The sequence below is a fragment of the Camelus dromedarius genome, chromosome 1 (assembly GCF_036321535.1).
Source record: "Camelus dromedarius isolate mCamDro1 chromosome 1, mCamDro1.pat, whole genome shotgun sequence".
NCBI classification, from domain to species: Eukaryota; Metazoa; Chordata; class Mammalia; order Artiodactyla; family Camelidae; genus Camelus; species Camelus dromedarius.
The window spans coordinates 62,064,784-62,083,368 of record NC_087436.1 but is presented as its reverse complement, the minus strand read 5'-3'; positions in this window follow the sequence as shown (position 1 = coordinate 62,083,368).

The following is an 18,585-nucleotide window of genomic DNA, read 5'->3' as shown; positions in this document are numbered from 1 at the left end:
ATGAGTGAGAGAGGAGGTAGATAAATAAGGAAGTTAAAAAAAATGAATGAAGAAAATAATTTCCATAGAGGTAAGTGATAAGACCTGACCTTGAATGAGAGTATCCCAGGCAAAGGGAATAATAAAAAGTGGAAGTATGATTTCCATGTCAAGGAACAGAAAGAAGAAAGTCTAGTGTGTTGATCTGAAAAAACTAAACTAGCATTATAAATTGATACGGGAGGCGTGTGCAGAAGCCTAGTCATCTATGACCATGGAGGCCATGGTTAGCAGTTTGGGTCTCAGTGAAAATAAATTTGGAAACTTTGGAAGGTTTGTGGGGGGTGGTGAAAGGGGGATATCATTTGATTTACACTGTTTACAAGTTCATGCTGGCTAATATATAAGGAATAAACAGAAGAAGCATCAGTAAGCAGACCTTTACACTAGCCCAGGGGAGGAATGACTGTCACTGACTATGGTGATAAATGCTTTTGTTAAAAGACTTGTGTTTCCACTAAAAGCTTTTTTAAATTTAGCCATGGCAGGCTGGGGCAGTTCCATAGAAATTCAATGCATGTAGCTTAATGAGAAGAAGACAGGTAGAGAGGGCTGTGAATACATCTTCAGAGAGAAGTAAGCCACAGGACAGCAAACACCCCAAGTGAGTCCTCAAGCCTTCCAAAAAGTCTTGTGATCCATCTATATCAACTGCTGTGTTGCCGTACATTCACGTTCTTTTAATTACATAAAGACTACTATCAAGTCTACTTGTTTCCCCTGCCAACCTCCTTCCATCGTCCTTCATTCAGGCGCGGTTCATTTGTATTTCAATCTCACTGGTAATAATTTACAGCTATAATTATCATAATCTAATTTTTGTACAGTGGAAAGAACGTTAGCTAAAAAGCAGGTGGATTCCAGTCCTGATACCTGTGGATTGCCACGAATTTAGGAAGCGCTGAACCTTTCCAGGCCTTGTTGCCCTAATCTGTAAAGTTAGGAGAATAGACCTGTCCCAAGCTCTAAGTGCTTTAGCCGTTTATATTTAATCCACAAAGTAATTCTGACTTAAGTAGTAGTATCGTTGCTGTGGTTGCTGTTGTTATCTTTCCCCTTAATGGGTAAGAAAACTGAGCTACCCAAACCAGGTAAATAGTGCGGTCGAGGTCACTAGCTGCTTCAGTTGCAGAGCCAAAGTTTGAATAGTCTTCCTGATCACAGAAATGACATTCTTAAACACTACCTTACATCTTTTATAGAATTTAAGTGTAGATTCTTGATAAAAATTTTGTACTTCTTTCATCTTTTTCTGATTTCCTCTCTCATTTCAACTTGTACTAATTGTATGTTCAGTAATAATTATATCTATCATGTAAAAGTGTTCACCAAAAAATTATCACTCAAACAAGAATGGAACTAAGCACATTTATATATTGAATAACCACAATGCCAAAGAAGTGCTAATTGTTTTCACCTGTGTTATATCAATTAATCCTGACAAATCCCCTTCCACGTATGATTGAAATAATTTGCCAGAAGAGTAAATTAAAGTTGAAGAAGACTAAATAACTTGTCCAAGTCATACTACTACTAGTCATTTTCAGTTTGTATTTGGTCGTACATACTATATTTTTGTGACCACTTAACTCAGCAATGGCTAAAAAGTTTTTAAAAATTCATTAATACTAACTATGTATTCATGAACACCAACTGTTGACTACATATTTCTCAGGAGAATTCACTGCTGCTACAGTCAATTCATATAACTACCAAAGAGTAACAACAAGGCAATGACTTTGGGCTTAATAAGCCTGGTCCACCTAATCCTCTGACATTCTGAAAAGACAATAGATCCACATCTCATTTGTCACCTTGATCTATTTTGTGTTCTTGTGGCACTAACAGCACTATTTCTTCATTGTCTATCCTGCTGTCATGGTGTATATTACAAGCTTTTTCTACATTTCCATTTTAAGTACTTATGACTTCGCAGGATAAATACTTGAACCCTGCAGAAATGAGATAAGGATTACCTGTTAGCACAGTCTTGGAATACTCTTGAACTGATATTATAAGCCAGATATTCAGCATTTCTGAAGTCTATCATTTACAGTAGGGTTCAAAATAAAAGCAATAATAAAGAATATTTTTACCATTGATAACAATCTTAATCCTTGTAAATTAATAAAAGGCACACATTCACTTCAGATAACAGAGCTAAGCAAACAAAAAAATTCAAACTTTTATAAGTAAAGTTTTAGAAAGCTCATTACAACTGCAGAGTATTCCAAGGATAAGAAAGTCATCTAGATTTTTACTCACTTATTATTTTAACAATAAGGTGCCCAAAGTAAGTGGTCCAAAAGAAAGAGCCTTACACCACAGTTTCTACAGAGCCCTGGACTAGAAATAAAGGATAGGAAAATCTGCATCTAAAGTATGATTTTTAAATCTTAAATAATTTTATACAATTTAATAGTACCTTCCCAAAATGCAACTCACACTATAAAGTTTAACTAAATATTATGGTTTACATTACATTGACTGAAGTGCCAGTAAACTTGACTATAAAGCAAAATTTTAAGTGATTTTTATGTAACTCCCATTTTCAATTGGATTTGACTACTAAATTAAAATATTTTGGCAAAAACTTTAATAGATAATGTCTTGCTATATCTTTAACAGGTTATAATCAGTTGATTTAAACACTGTAACTATAAAGCCCAGATCTTGGGATATGTGGACGTACAGGACAAATTCTACTGCTGACTACCACCAGTCATCTTAGGAGCATTTGTTTCTAATTCTAAAGATGGCAAAGTCCATGGAAGAAAATATATGATATGCCATCAAAATGAGGCAAACTGTTGTAGTCAACTTCTGCATTTTAGAGCACGAGTTTCTCTCTCTCTCTTTTTTTTTTAACAAAAGTCAAACTAATGATGCTCTTGGTCTCTAGGATCTAACTGCCAGATTTCTTCAAAAAAGAAGTAATATAGAAACATGCCATTCTAGAGCTGGTAAATCAACAGGAAAACCACATTTCTCCAGGATCTGTAATAAATATAAATCAGGATGAAATTGTAGTATCTAAGATGTCTAATGGGGAAGATGCTTTGTTAAAGCAGGTAATTTTGATTATACAGCAAGTAGGGTGTGTAGTATCAGCATAATTTTAAAATGATCCACTTATGATAAAAAAAAGAATCTTAGGTAGAAACTAGAGATATAAGATTCTATCTTTGGGAAAAAGTGACTAGCCAGAACAATAACAGGAGTAACACCTATAGCCAATCTCAAGTAAAGAAAGATACGGTCAGTGTCGTGATCCCTGCCTCTAATGGCTGACACGCCCTCTTCCAGAATTCCAAGAATGGGCAGTCCAACCAAATGCATATTCCTTGACTAGAACATCACCCCCAAATACCAATTTATTCTTCTGAACTAGTGGTGTGCATCAAGGAACATGGGGATATTGCAATTTAGCATAATGATGATGAGACAGGTGTCTTCCTGATCTTTGCTAGTCCTGTAATAAATTAATGGTTCCCATGACTTAAAATGACACATCATGTCTTCAGTGTTCCATTATCTGTCCTATGGAGATGCCAGGAGGTCCTGTCTTTGGGGATAAGGTCTCTGGATCAGACTGTGAAGATGAGGCACCAACTTGGAAACCCCTGAAAAAACCTTATAATAAAAGCAGTCATTGTGACTCATCACTGAGGAGAAAAGCCAGAAACAATATATGAGTGCCAGAAGGAGAATTCTAAGGGATGAGAAAAGCACCAAAAAGCAGAATGTAAGATAGATTAAATGGATCTCAGGCAATGAGGTATACTGGACACCAGAATGTGGCCTGTCCTATGCTGGGTCCTGGCCAGTAAAACAATCCCAGGGATAAAGGTGCTAAGTTGGGCCAGGCATTATCAGTGTTCAATAAATTCAAGTAACTATATCATATATTGTCAGTGGTACCACCATATATCATGTATAGGTTCCAGCAGGTTATTCAGATTATGTGCTTTAAACTCATTTGCTTCGTGAATTCTGAGTCCCAAATTTTCCATATCAATTTGTTTCTGTCCCACATCTAGGAAGTCATATATTCCAGTAGATCTTAATTTTTTAGTACCATAATCCATGTAAAAGCAAGCATTCAGGAATAAAGATACTTGTATTTGATGACTCTTTTCAATATGCAGAGAGTTTTCCTCGCAACACTCGAGGTAAGTTTACTTGTTAAGAACAGTTATTGAACAAATACTTGGCAGACACGAATTAATTCACATTGTGTTCTGCATCATCTCAAAGTTTAATTCTTGAGCCAAGCCTATGCTACACATTCAAAGTAATAATATGTTTTTAAAAGCTATTTCAGTATCATGTGGAAATGTATACTGAGTGCCTAACTGTGTTATGTATCATATCCTAAATTTGCCAAGGCCGAGTGAATTTAATTTGTTCACTTAGTAAGCTCTTTGGAATTTCAAATGTATTTTAAACAAGCTAGTGATTGAGAATATACATTTTATTAGTGTGATTAAATATGACACTTCCATTTATTGCAGTTTAGGCCAATCGTAGCTTCATGACTCATATGTGAAAAATGAAATAATTGAATATACATATCATGTGCCCTGAACAATTTTTTTCTATAACTCACTGAAATTCTGTCACAATTTATCATTCTTTAAATACCATATAGTACTGGTAGTCTATGAGATGTCATCAAAGAAAAAGGAAAAAAGGCCTTAACCAGCATGTTTCCATCCTCGGGGACTCCGTATCTCTTTGATCCAAGAAAGAAATACATAAATTTATGGAATGGACTAGAAATTCCTTAATTTAAATCATTTGTTGAATCATGTGGAAAAAAAGCTGAGAGTTATTAAGCTGCTCACAAATCACTGGTATATATTTTATATGGTCTGTCAATATGTTGGTAACAAATCTTTACATGCGGAGGAATTGAAGAGGTAGAAATTAAAAGAGAACTAAATATTGTTTGTTACTCTGCAAGTACCTGAAATTATGTGAAAGACATACTCCTTTAAACCTAACTTTAAAAAAGTAGTTATCCAGATCTAACCCACATTCTGAAAGCTATTATGAAATTTCTCAGAATAATCCAGATTCTAGTGCCTTACAATGCTCGACTTTCAGTGAAAATATGGGCTTTTGAATAACAAAAACTGATTTTATTCATTAGTTAAATTTCCCAACACTAATTATTCAAATGACATTTAATACTAGAAAAAGAGTAATTTATTACTTTTATAGCAAGTGAGATTTACTAGAAATAGATTTTTCAAGAGTTGAAAGAAATATTTCAATTTAGAATTTTCTAAAATGCAGAAATTTTATGAAAAATAAGTCACCAAATCTGAAATGCATTACCGATTTCTCATAATGTATCTTGTACCCTGTAATGAACTATACAATGTACAGTAACTTAATAAAAGAACATTTTGACTTAAGTGTTGATCTAAATGTTTAAAATCGTAATTTACACTTGCATAAGAATAGAATGATGATAAGGTGTGAATTTTTAAATAAAGGCAAAAGAAAGTAACTTCTTAATGAGGTCCAATCTATTAAATTATACCAACAGCAGAGGAAGAATCTTGTCTATATCTAGCACAAATGCCTGAACAAATGTGATATGCAGTTTCAGCAATTAATGCTGCTGAATTTATAAACCTAGATATGTGTGAACTCCCATTTTCTCTCTAACCTATTCTTACAATAATAAAACCTCTTCTTTTTTTGTCAGGGTACTTCCACCACTTTTGATCAGATCTCATCTCTTACCCCATTCTCAAAGTCCATGTCTGTTAATCCTGCCTCTCATTATTATTATCATCATTCTATCATCAAACTCTTCCTAGATTATGAATATCAGCATTAAACTATGATCTACTATCTCAAACTGATCTCTTCTTCCTTGAAAGACTGTGTGGTGTTGGATTTGGAGGGGAGAGGCAGCATCACTTATATCATCGTTCCTTGTTTCCCTCTTACTTTTCTGAATTTGCCTTGTTCTTTGATGTTCACTCCTCTTTCTGAATGTAAACTCCACATATTTGGGTTCCACTGGGTACCAACGTGAGTCCACTTCTTTTGTTTCTGAACATTCTAACCTGTGATATTGTCAAGTTTCCCTGAAATTAAAGACCACCTCTCTGCTGACTTTTCCCTAATTAATTTATCCATCCCAGAGTCTTCATCTTGATTCTTCCTTTGCATAACCCCATGGTCTCTCCAAACCAATCTCTCAGCCATCCTGTTGATCTTATATACAAAATGTATGTTCCACTCATTCTGTTGCTCATTTTACACTCATAACTTTAGTTCACACCACCATCACCTTTTGCTTAGACTCTACTAGTAGCATCCAAGCTTCTTTCTCCACCTCTATTCATCTTACATTCCAAACCTTTTTTATCCAGCTGCAAAAGCAACCTTAAAAAATAAATCTCATTGTATTTTTTGCAGATGAAGTGTTTCAGTGGATTCCCATTATAGTTAGAATCAAACCATATTACTTACAGTTTGAAAGTTTTTATGTAATTTCATTCCTCCCTTTCTTGCCAGCTGTGCTTTAAGCACCCTAATGATCTTTGAGTTCTTAGAATAAGCCAACTTCTTTCAGTCTCAGGACATTTGCATATGATATGTACCATACCTGGATTATTTTCCATTCCATCTTCAAACATCTAGCATCTTCTAATTCATTTTTTGTTACAATTTAAATTTTAACTCCTTAAAAAGTTTGTTATGACCACCTTCTCTAAAATACCAATTCTTCCATCTTGCAGATATTCTTTACTGAGATCTTTGCTTCTGCACACACACACACACACACACATATCCCACTAGACAGTAAGCTTCATTTTGCCAGACACTAGGTCTGTTTTGGTTGGCTGTAAAAACCCCAGTCCCTAAGGTAGAGCAGGCACAATATTCTTAGAGTTGCAGCTATTTCATTGAAACAGAAATAAAACTATATATAAAATATTAGTGTTTCTTATTATTTATTTACTATTGTTATATTTGTAAATTTTATGGACTTCATAAAATTAATCACACCAGCTTTAATATGAAAACTACAATATGATTTTTAGTCATATGGGAAATATGAATTGTCAAATTGTATTCATTATATTCTTATGCATTACAAATTTTGTTAAGATTTGGTATAAAAATCTGTCATCAAGTAACTTGTTAAGCTAGAATAGGTATAAGCCAGTGTTCATTCCTCTCAAAAGGACATTCTATACTAGCAACAAATATTAACTAGGATATTATAAAAAGCAAATGTTTTTCATCTTTATTTCTAGAGCTGTAATTTGGGTTTTGGAAAACTATGAGTTTCAGCAGTTGTGTTTTAATCCTTTTAAATCATTTCTAAATTATACTAAAAGTATTGAAGTGATTGATTTTGATTTTCCAGGAAAACTCCACACTCTCCTAACCTCCTAATGGTATAAATGTTACCATTTTATCTTTATCAACCATGCAGATCTAAGTTGAAAACACTTTGGTTTGGAAAAACAAACAATAAAGGAAACAAGAAACAACGAGTCATACTTAAGCTACTTCACATCCTCTATGTTGGGAGATGATGCAATGTATTGTCTATATTTGCAATTGCTCTCCTTCAGTCTTCTCTCAGTTCTGGACAATGTATATTGGACTGTAATGATGTACAGGAAATGAACAATTATTAAGGACAAAAAAAATCTTTATAAGTGAAAGTGAGACTTGCTTCTTGGAAAGTAGCAAAAAACAAAACAAAACCTATGTACAGTCCTAATTCTTTCTTTTTAAATAATATAAAAATTGAATATTGTTCTTTCATTGATTCAGCAAATATTTACTGGACAATTCTTATGTGCCTATCTTTGTTTTAGGTGTTTGGGGCACAACAGTGGACAAAACAATGATCCCTGTCTTTGTGAATTTATAATCTTATGGGGCAACTTTGACAATAAAAAACTAACTTTAGAAATGAATTTGTATATTATGTTAGAAGCTGCTAAACATTATGAAAAAATGTACAATCCCGAGTATTAGGATTGGAAGAGGGAGGCTGATATTCTAATTGGGTGCGCATAGTAATCCACTCTGAGAATAAAGATGTTCTTTGAACAAATACTGGAGAAGGGGAATTTTACAATGGAAACATCTGTAGGAAGAGAGTTACAGAGGTTAGGGAACAGCCAGGAAAAGGCTGAAAGGTGAGAAGAGGCCTGACATATTGAGAGAACATGAAGGCCTGTGTGCTTGGAATGAGCTAAGTGAGTGAAAGGATGTTAGCAGGTAATTTCAGAAAGAAAGTTATGACAGATCATGTAGGTTCTTAAAGATTATTGCAGACTAGCTTTTACTCTGAGTAATTTGAGAGCCTTTTCAAGAATTTTTCAGAGGAGTGACATGATTTGAATAAGGTTCTAAAAAGATCACTAAGCTACCTCGTTGAGAATACAGTGGTTGGAGAAAGATCAAACAGAATTGGCATTCCAGTTATAAAGTATCACAATCACCCAGATGAGCTAGATCTGTTATTTAGAACAATGGAGGTGAATAAAAGTGGTCAGGTTCTGAATATATTTTGTAGATAGAGTCAACAGATTCCAATAGTATTTTCTGATACTAGCATGTGTCGTATTCTAGGATTAAGAGTATTGGTGTATCAAGTATGGTACCAACGTTTCGAATCTGAGTAAGTGGAAGACTAGATTTGCAGTAAGTGAGTTGGCATGGGAAGGGATGCAGGTGGAGAAGTTTCTGCTTGTTTATTTTGGCAGTGGGAAGGAATTCATCTCAGTTTTAGGCTTGTTGAGTTTATGTTCTATCTAATGTCTAGTTGACACTCTTTTCGTTTAGAGAACAATAATTCAAGTTCACGAAAATAAACATTAATTTGGTCCATATTACATGCCAGGCATTGGTTTAGGCTCATTACTTTTCAATGAACACCCAACCATGTTGTTTAAAATCTATTTTCACAAGGATGCTCAGGTTGACAATTTCTTGTTCAAAGCCACTAAAACCAGAGGATTTTTGATTTCAGTAATTATCAGATTGTACAAAAAGCAGTAAGAATGTATATGCAATCTATTTTATAATATCTTTCATTGGATCTAGGGTAGTATTCTTTAAGTGACCATATTATTATATATTCAGGGAAACATATAACTATTCACAGTAATAGGAACTAATAAAAACTATCATTAGGCTGCTGCCAGTTCAGGTCAGGCATTTTCACCAAACAAGTTTAAGTCAAATCAGATTTTATTGCCAGGTAAGTCGTTTTTTAAAATCTTCAGATTTTCAGAATTTATTGGCTTTTAAAATTTCAAATAAAGCCCTGTAGACCTACATCAACTGTGTAATTTTGGAAATCCTAAAAATAAAACACAAAGCTGATGCTGACAAGCCACCCTTCCATATGAGTGAATTCTCTCTTTGGATTAGTGCTTAAAAGCAGTCATTTCCTTAGGATCCACCCAAGCTTCTTGACTATTTCATTCATTTCTAGTATTTCATGGCATATGTGCTTTGAATGCATGTTTAAAATTATTTCTAAAATGTTTACTAAAAATTAAATCTTCATAATGAAGACTGGTCGCCAGAAAAGACCAAGCCATAATTAGATGCTTGGAATTTTCAGCCTCACATGCTCATCCTCCAGAGAGGGAAGAGGGGCTGGAGACTGAGTTAATACTCAATCATGCCTGTACGACGAAGTCTCCAGAGAAATCTCTAAAGTATGGGGTTTGGAGAACTTCTGGGATGGTGAATACATCCACCTACTGAGAGAGGAACACAAACTCCTGTGTTCAAGAGTCTTTCAGACCTTGCCCTATATATTTCCTCATATGGCTGTTCAACTATGTCTTTTATCATAACCTTTACTGTGTAATAAACTGGTAAACATAGTGCTTCCCTGAGTTTTGAGAATGATTCTTGCAAATTATCAAGCCAAGAAGGCCTGATTTATAACTGGTCAGTCATAAGTTCAGGTGACAACCTGGGACTTGAAATTGGTGTCTCAAGTGGAGAGGGTTTTATAGGACTGAACCCTTAACTTGTGGGACATGATGCCAACTCCAGGTAGATTCAGTACTGAGTTGAATTGCAGGACACCCACATGGTGTCTGAAGAATTGGAGAATTGCTTAGTGTGGAAAAATGCCACGCACCTGGTGTCCGAAATGAAATGTTCTGAAAGTTTTGAGAGGAAAACAGAGTTTTTTTCCTTTTCTTTGGTATAAAGATTTTTTATCCAGGTTTGTAGACATTTAGGGTACTATATATTTTTAATAGATTTCCCCCTTCACATTATGAAATGTTCTCTTTGCCCCCGAAATATTCCTTGTTCTGAAGTCTACTTTTCTGATAGTAAAATAATCACACCTACTATCTCATGCTTAGCTATATCTTTTTTTATATGTTATAACTTTTCCCATGTTTTAAAACTTTTAACCTCTGTATATATTTATATTTAAATTAGTTTCTAATAGAAAGTAGTATAATCAGTCTTTTCATTTGATAAGATTTTTATGGACTATATTTCATAGGAAAAAATATACAATGTTTTTCCTCTAAATAAAATACTTTGCCATATTCTGAACATCCAAAGATATATATATTATCACCATTAAAAAAGAGAAATTCCCAGAAATCCTTTTACAATTAACAAGTATAACAAAAACAAAATTGTGAGCTACTGAAAGTGGTTAAATTTGTTCAAAATGCTAACTGCATTGTGAAAAACTACTGGATTATATTATGGACAAAATGAGAGAAAATATTTTTATATTAGTTCACTCTATGTCTTTTTCATATCTTTACTTACAAAGTACCGTTACATGCATTTATTTGTGTCCTTTCTAATGTCTGTCTTCCCACTAGAGAGTATCCATCAAAAAGCAGGATCTATTCTATTAATTTCTGTATACAGTGATATGAACATAGTAGATGGTCAATCTCTGCTTAATAACTCAATGACTATTGATAATACTGCATTGACTAATCTGTTAAATAGTGATACATAACATGGAAGAGCATTAAGTATGTAAATATTACAGCAAAAGGAAAGGGATGGGTTTTTCCAGAGAAAAGTAAAATGTTTCATTAGTTAAAGACTATGTTAACAGTCACCGGATTGTAATATAGTCTTGTTAAAAGAAAGAAATGGAAGATAAACGAAGCAATGAACTCTAAAACATATTCAAAAAATTTTATTCCATTAAGTATGTATTGGAAAAGTTTGTTCATTTAAGTGTGCTGGTAATTTTGGAAGCTTCATTATTGGGGAGAAATAGGATTTCAGTAAATCATACAAATTCAAGGAGAGTATTTTGGAGAACCTAGGCATTATTAATGTACTTTGAAGGCTCAAAATTTAAAATATGATTAAGGTGTTCAATAGTAAAAAAAAAAATACTAGAGGAATTCGTGTAAGTAGAAACCATGGGAAGCTAACAATATAGTTAGTGACTCAGATGACTAAGAAGAACTTTGATTCTGAAGAAAAGGTAAGATTTATTAAATATATTTTTTCAATTACTCAAATAGAACAGGTTATACTAAAATGGACAAATAATAATTTCTTTAAGGAATTTGAAACAATACTCCTGAAAGAAAAGAAAATAAAGCGTGAAATAAATAAAATACTTATCTTTAAATAAGTTTGTGTTCAGGGAGATAAAGACTAGGAGGTTTTCCAGTCTAGATCAAAAGGAAAAAAATATAAAAAAATTTAACATGTGGCATTTCAGTCATGAAATCTCACCATGGGAGCTTCAGAAGAAAAAGTGAAAATCAATGGGAAAAGATCAACCAAATAAAATTAATTTATTTCTGTGGCTCAAATCTATAGCCTTTGCATTATGTTTGTTGTATTGTTTGGCCTTCCCTTATTCATGGGTGGGATTTCTCCATGTGATACTAATTTTTCTTCAAAGATTTAGTTAATATATGAGTGTGGTTCTACTGATTATTTTGTCTCTTGCCAATGAGTCATGTGTGCTGGCTTTTTTTTGTGGGTGTGTCATTTTTTATTGAGTATTAGACATTGTGTAAAAGTACAGTAGTGACTAAGTTTAATTTTGTTTACAGAAAAGATGACTTTGCTTCTATCAGGCAATTACTGTGGGAGAAGTTGAATTGATCAGACCGTTACTCAGAGGCCTGGCCTTTGCTGTTACCGCTGGGGTTGCGGTAGCCTTCACTTAAACTCAGCGGAGGGCCTGGGGCACGGATAGGGTATTTTCCAGTGTCCTGACTTTGCCGGCAGACTTAGGCAGACCCTGTGTCCCTCCTCCTCTTCGGAGGAGTGTTCTTTCAGTGCCCCTGCTCCCTCAGGGGAGGGCTGCTGCTTCCTGGGACTCGTCGTGGGGCCCAAGGTATGGAAAGATTCTTCTCAGATGTTCTATTCCGCTCTCAGACCAATGCAGGCCCTGAGTGCCTGCAAGTCTGGGGATGTCTTTTTTTTTTTTTTTTTTTTTTTCCAGTTTTCATTCCCATCCTGCAGAGACAGATGCAGCTACTGCATACCCACTTCTAGTGATTTATGCAGAAGGCAAGAATGATTAGAGTTTCTAGGTTCTTTCTCTTCAGATTTAGGCAAGATCTGAGTGCCTGTAATTATGAGGTTGTTTCCCTCTGTTTCCCTGCCTTACCCCAAACATTAAAAAAAATCATGAAAAAGAGTGAATAGGGGTACACGTCCCTTATTTCCAGGGTTTATTGGGCTTTAAAACTATCTGTCCACCTAACCCACAGGATGAGTGAATTTGTTATAAGTCTAGCTCTTTATCTGTTTCTGTGGTGTCTTCCTGTTCTTCCTACTGCTTTGGCAAAGGTAATACAGCCTGGGCCCTGGCCCCTCTAAGAAGGGTTTGTCACTTCTTAAAACTTGGCTCATTAGATTATTTGATTATTTCAGCCTTTTCAAGATGAAACATATAATTTTGTAGATTTTCCAATTTGTTTTTGTTAAAATGGGAGCTGCATTCTCCTGCCACTTTCTGTATCCTCAGCAGAAGCCCTCTTTATTCTTGACTACTGGATATTTCCCATAATATGCAGAAAATCAAGCTCATTTAAAATTTTTTTTTGTTAGTTATCCATCATTCAGATTTTTTGTGTTTCAGTTTCCCCTACCCCTAGAATATCTAATAAGTGATACAGATGAAAAATAAAGTCATCTTCATCTTTCAAAGCAAAGTGCATGGATATTGCCTAAAGAGAAAAGAATAATATTAAAGTTATGGGCTTAACTTCCAGAAGAATTCAAAACCCAAATAAGCAAAAGTGGTTACTTTATGGGTGTTCACTGAAGTAACAGACTGTCTTTGACTTTTTAAATTTCTACTTTTCTGTAGTGCTTGAATTTTTTATTAGCATTGTTTGTGTGTTATTACCACATGTTAGGCTGACCAGGGGAATAAATTAGAAGGGAAAGGACTTCAGATATCAAGATGGCAGGTTAGGAGTGAGGTGAAGCAAGCTCTGAGGATTTGCAGGAGTAGTAGGCAAGATCTGAGTGTCCCAGACTTAAAATCCCATTAGCAGAGACAGCAAGATAGAGTTGTATCAATAATCATGAAGTAGGGCTAAATAAGTTATTCAACGATCAGCCAGAGAAAACTTCAAATAGGAACAAGGGCTTGGAATGGACCATTTTATTATATCCCTCATCTCTGTCTCCAGTATTATACTGTATAATCTATCTGCACAGTACAGGTTTTGGGCACAAATATTTTAGCACAGACTGGGGTGAAATGGTTGTTATTGAGCTGGCATTTCAGGATACTTGGCTAATCTTAACATACATGAATTTTTGAACATTTATGCAAAATACACTGACAAAATGATCATGATCTTTTTCTTTTAAAATCTATACTGAAAATTGTTACTATGATTATGTTACTATAGATTTAAGTTGTTAGACAATGAGATATACTGTGTATCTACTTTGTATTACAAGTAGTTATGCTGGACCAATTGACCTAAAGTAATTAAGAACAATGAACCGTAATATTGGTTTCATCCAGCAACAATTTTAAAAGATACTATAAAAGGATAGAAGTAATTATTGTTTCAGCCTTGAAAATCACTAGCAAAAACAAATCCAAGACACGTATCTACTTTTTAATAAATCAGAAGTTAGTGCAACCTCTATATAAATACATTTTTATGATTACCTAGACATGTAAATAAAGGAAGGAACTATTCAAATAACAAGCACAAATACAACAGGCATAGCATGAGACTGAAATAAATATGTCAAATAATGTGTTCTATATACAGCAATTCTATTTCTCACATTTTAGCATATACTAGAAACATTAATTCATAAATGTTGAACCCTAATTTGAGAGCTCTGGCAGTTAAGCAAACAATTAGAAATCACATGTAGTAGTACTAGATGAGAATTTAAGAATGTAATATTTGTGTTCAAATAATGTATAACAGTTTAAACTGTCTATTTTTATAATGTATGTATTCATAACTGTAATAAAATCTATTTGTTTGAATCATTAGAACCCACATAAATTGACTGCAACCTAGGGACCAAAATTTTATGATTTGCTTGAATTATTATTCTAAAGTTAGTTCTGGCAGTTTAAATGAATCAGTGAATCATAAAAATGTAGGGCTGGAAGCCATCTCAAAGTCACCTTTTCCAACCGTGCAGAAGCAATCGAAACAAATGGAGTCTATCAGATGGCTATCTGTCTTGTCATTAAAAATTTCCCTTAAGAGAAATTTACCAGTCTCCCTGGGTACATGGCTCTGAGGCCTGATTGGCCTGATTACCTTGAAACTAAGTCTGCTTTTCTACTAAAATACTTAACAACATCAAAAATATTTGAAAGCCTTTTGGAAAGTTTGACTTTCTTAATCTTTTAATATTCAGTGTAACACTGGAAAGAGAACAGAGCACAGAGGAGGTTTAGGGTAGTGAAAATAGTCTATGATATTGTAATGACGGATACTTGTCATTAGACTTTTGTCCACACCCACAGAATGTACAGCACCAAGGATGAGCCCTAGGGTAAACTAGAGACTTGGGGTGATTATGATGTGTCAATGTAGGTTCATCAAGTGTAACAAATGTATCTTTCTGGTAAGTGATGTTGATAACAGGAGAGGCTCTGTGTGTGTGGAGGCTGGGGGAACATGTGAGACTTCTGTAACTTCCTCTCAACTGTGCTGTAAATCTAAAACAGGTCAAAAAAAAAAAAAGGTAAATCTTTTAAAAAAATGAGAGACTTTTCTCCTTTTTCTTAAGATTATCTACAGTTACATCCTATGCCCTCTATTCAGTTCTCTACTCCTTTCTCACACTGTATCTCTCCCCAGTTTCCTTCCAATCACTGTCTCTGACTATGTTTATAGTCAAGTTTTCTAGTCTCCAAAACAGCTTTTTATTAACATAATGTAACTTTTAAGAATTGTAGACTTATCTATACTTTGGAGTTAATCACATCTTTATTTACTGAATTGTTCTAGAGATTATGTGTTGCATTCATTCCCCCAACTTTAACATCTAATCTTATTCTTAACCCTTTCTTATTTTGATCGTTACTTATTCATTAAATAATCATTTCTGAATTCCTATTATGTTCCCCAAACCGATGGTGGTTGGATGAGCAATGAAATAGTCACAGGGTGGGCGGTATTAAAAACAAGCTTTGTTTTGCAAAGCATATATCCTAATTCTATTAGAACTTCTGCTTTAGACATCATTGATAACAGTGTAACTGTCACATCTAGCAGCCCTTCCTCAGTGCACTGACTTGGTCTTTCTGGAATGTATGATCTAATTGACTCTTTCTCAACAATTGTTCCTGCCTTAGTTTCTGTGGATGTAAATCTCACAGGGAATGCAGGAGTACTCCATATTGGCTTACTCCAGGAATGAGACAAAAATAAAGTAGCTAATATCAAACTCTTAGACTCAATTCCCTTATCCGTACTGCTTTTGATGTCTAGATTCTTGCAAAATAACATCAGATGTTCTCTCTCCGCCCTCTTGACACAACACTGCTGCTCAAACAAGCTTACTCCTTAGATCTCAAAAGATGTGATTTTACTTTTATAATAGCCTACAACCTAACCCAGCTTTGTCATTCTCTCATCTTATGAGTCTGTAGGATATATGGCCACAGAATTATCTTTCTTAAGTAGATCAGTGATTATGTCATATACTTGTCTAAAACTTTTATACTTTTCCAGTACCAAGAACTGGTGACTCAATATATGTCATTTCCCCCTTTCTGACTCAAAATCATATATTTCTTCCCCTCTCCTCACACCCCCAATAAGCAGAGAGCATGTTCACAAACACACACAAACAAAAGCTCTGTGAAGATAAGGACTTAGTCTTGTTCACTGCTCTATACCCAGGATGGAGCACCATGCTTGGCATGTATTAAATGACTAATAAATATATTTCAGATGCATGAATACATAAATGAACAAATGATTCTATTACACATCTCTCTCAGTACTTTGAGAATAGTAGCTATTTTAGAGGAATGTTATCCGCATAACCCCTAGAATATCACTGTGTACTGTTGGCACTGCTTATACATAGGTCCAACTAGAGGCAGAGCTCTTGTTTAAATCTTCTCTTTGCTGAAGAGAAAATTGGGCTTAAGATCAGATAACATTTCCAATATTTCATTCAACGGCATTGATGAGTTTTATTTCCACGTGAGATGTTTTCCCTCTTTTTTTCCATTCAAATTATTAGTTGCTCTTTCTTTAGTATTTTAAGTTCCAGCTCACATGCTCTCACTCATTCAGTCTCTTTCGATCACTCCTGTGGAATTTTGTTTTGCCTATGTTGTAGAGAAGTGAGTATTTGGTCTAATGGATTTGCAGAAGACATGCTTTTTTTTTTTCCTATTAGGTGTGTTACCATAAGAAACTTTTTCTTTTCAATCATATTTTTTATCTGCAAAATCATAATATTTCCTTTTGTATGTAACAGTAAATGCAGGTGTTTTGGGTTGAGTGTTTGCATATGGCTGGGGTGACATAGGGTAGTAAGTTGTGCCATGTGGTTGCCAGATTATTGTCAAAAATATGTATCTTCAAAAATCTCTTCTTTCCAAAATCTGTCAGAAATAGTACTGATAATGACTCACCCAAAATGTATGCAAATATTGTGGTTTTGAATGCAAAAATGTACACAAATAGATTTTGCACACAAACGTCTTTCTTTGGGCATCTGCCCTCATCCCGAGGGGCTCACCTTTTTTCACTGATAAGGATACATCAGTGGAAAGTCTAAGCAGTGTCTTAACAAGTGAAATTATATCAAACATATATTTAAACTAAGTTTTTCCATTACCAAATTGTGCCTTGATGTTACATGATAGGAATCAAGGGCGGCTCTGAGAAAAGTTGAATAAATTTTCATTGCATTTATGCTCTGGAGGCTATGATGGGGATATCTTTCCATGACCTCATGTAATGTCCCACTTACAAGAGAATAACAACAGAATAAGTTACTTTTAAGCCAACCTTTGAAAAACAGGTTGTGGATTCAGCAACTTGTTTTGTTTTTTGTTTTTTGTTTTGAGGATATCGTGCACATTGACTAAAACTGAAAAACAGCTTTGAGCTCTTGCCTTTGTGTTCAGGATGTCAGCCCTACTGTCCGGTTAGGTGTTTGGGCAGCTGTGTGTATGTGTGTGCTTTTGTTATTACAATACTAGCTTTCATGATTACTGACATAACTTAATGTCTACATCTGAAGTGAGACTCAAGGAAGTAAACAGTATACAATATATACATAAATATGAATAGTATCAGTGAATGATGAAAGTGAAGTTATTTTATAGTTGGATTTATTGCTAAAATACCTTAATTGTAACTCATAAGTTAATGTGTATCCCATTTTCTAAAAATAAATGAGATGATTTACAAATAACTTCTTTGCAGCCTGGATTTTCAAAGAGAAACTGAAAGAAGAAAGCAAAACAATATGAATAATGGAAACAGAAAAAGAGTGATATTGTGAAAGCAGAGGAGAATATTATCTCACATTTTTTAATGGTAACTTTAAGATTTATTTTATCTACTTCTGTAAACCCTGCCCTTGTCCCCAAAGACTACAATTCATTTCCCTAAATTATCAGGGTATTGTTGTTAACCAAGTTAAAACCTGGGGATCGACAAAGCAATTGTAAGTCTAAGGCTTCTGTGCTCTAAAACTTTAACTGCAATAAAATTCCTACATCAGAGCAACACAAACACAGTGCTGTTCATCTATGTCTACTTAATTCCTTGCGCATCTTCCCAAGCGATTCTTTGAGATAATATCTTAATGAAGCCATGGGGAGATCTATTTGTGTGTGTGTGTGTGTGTATACACACATACATGTCTCTGTGTGTGTAAGTAGTATGTATGCATGTATAAATCTATGTGGATATAGCCTGTAGCATCTCTATCTTTTTTTCAAAAATCTGATTTGTAAGATTTTTTGAACTCTAATTTTTCTAGAAGTTATCTTTTTGCCTCATCTACTACAGTATGTCATTTACATGCAGGCTCAGCCCACAAATAATT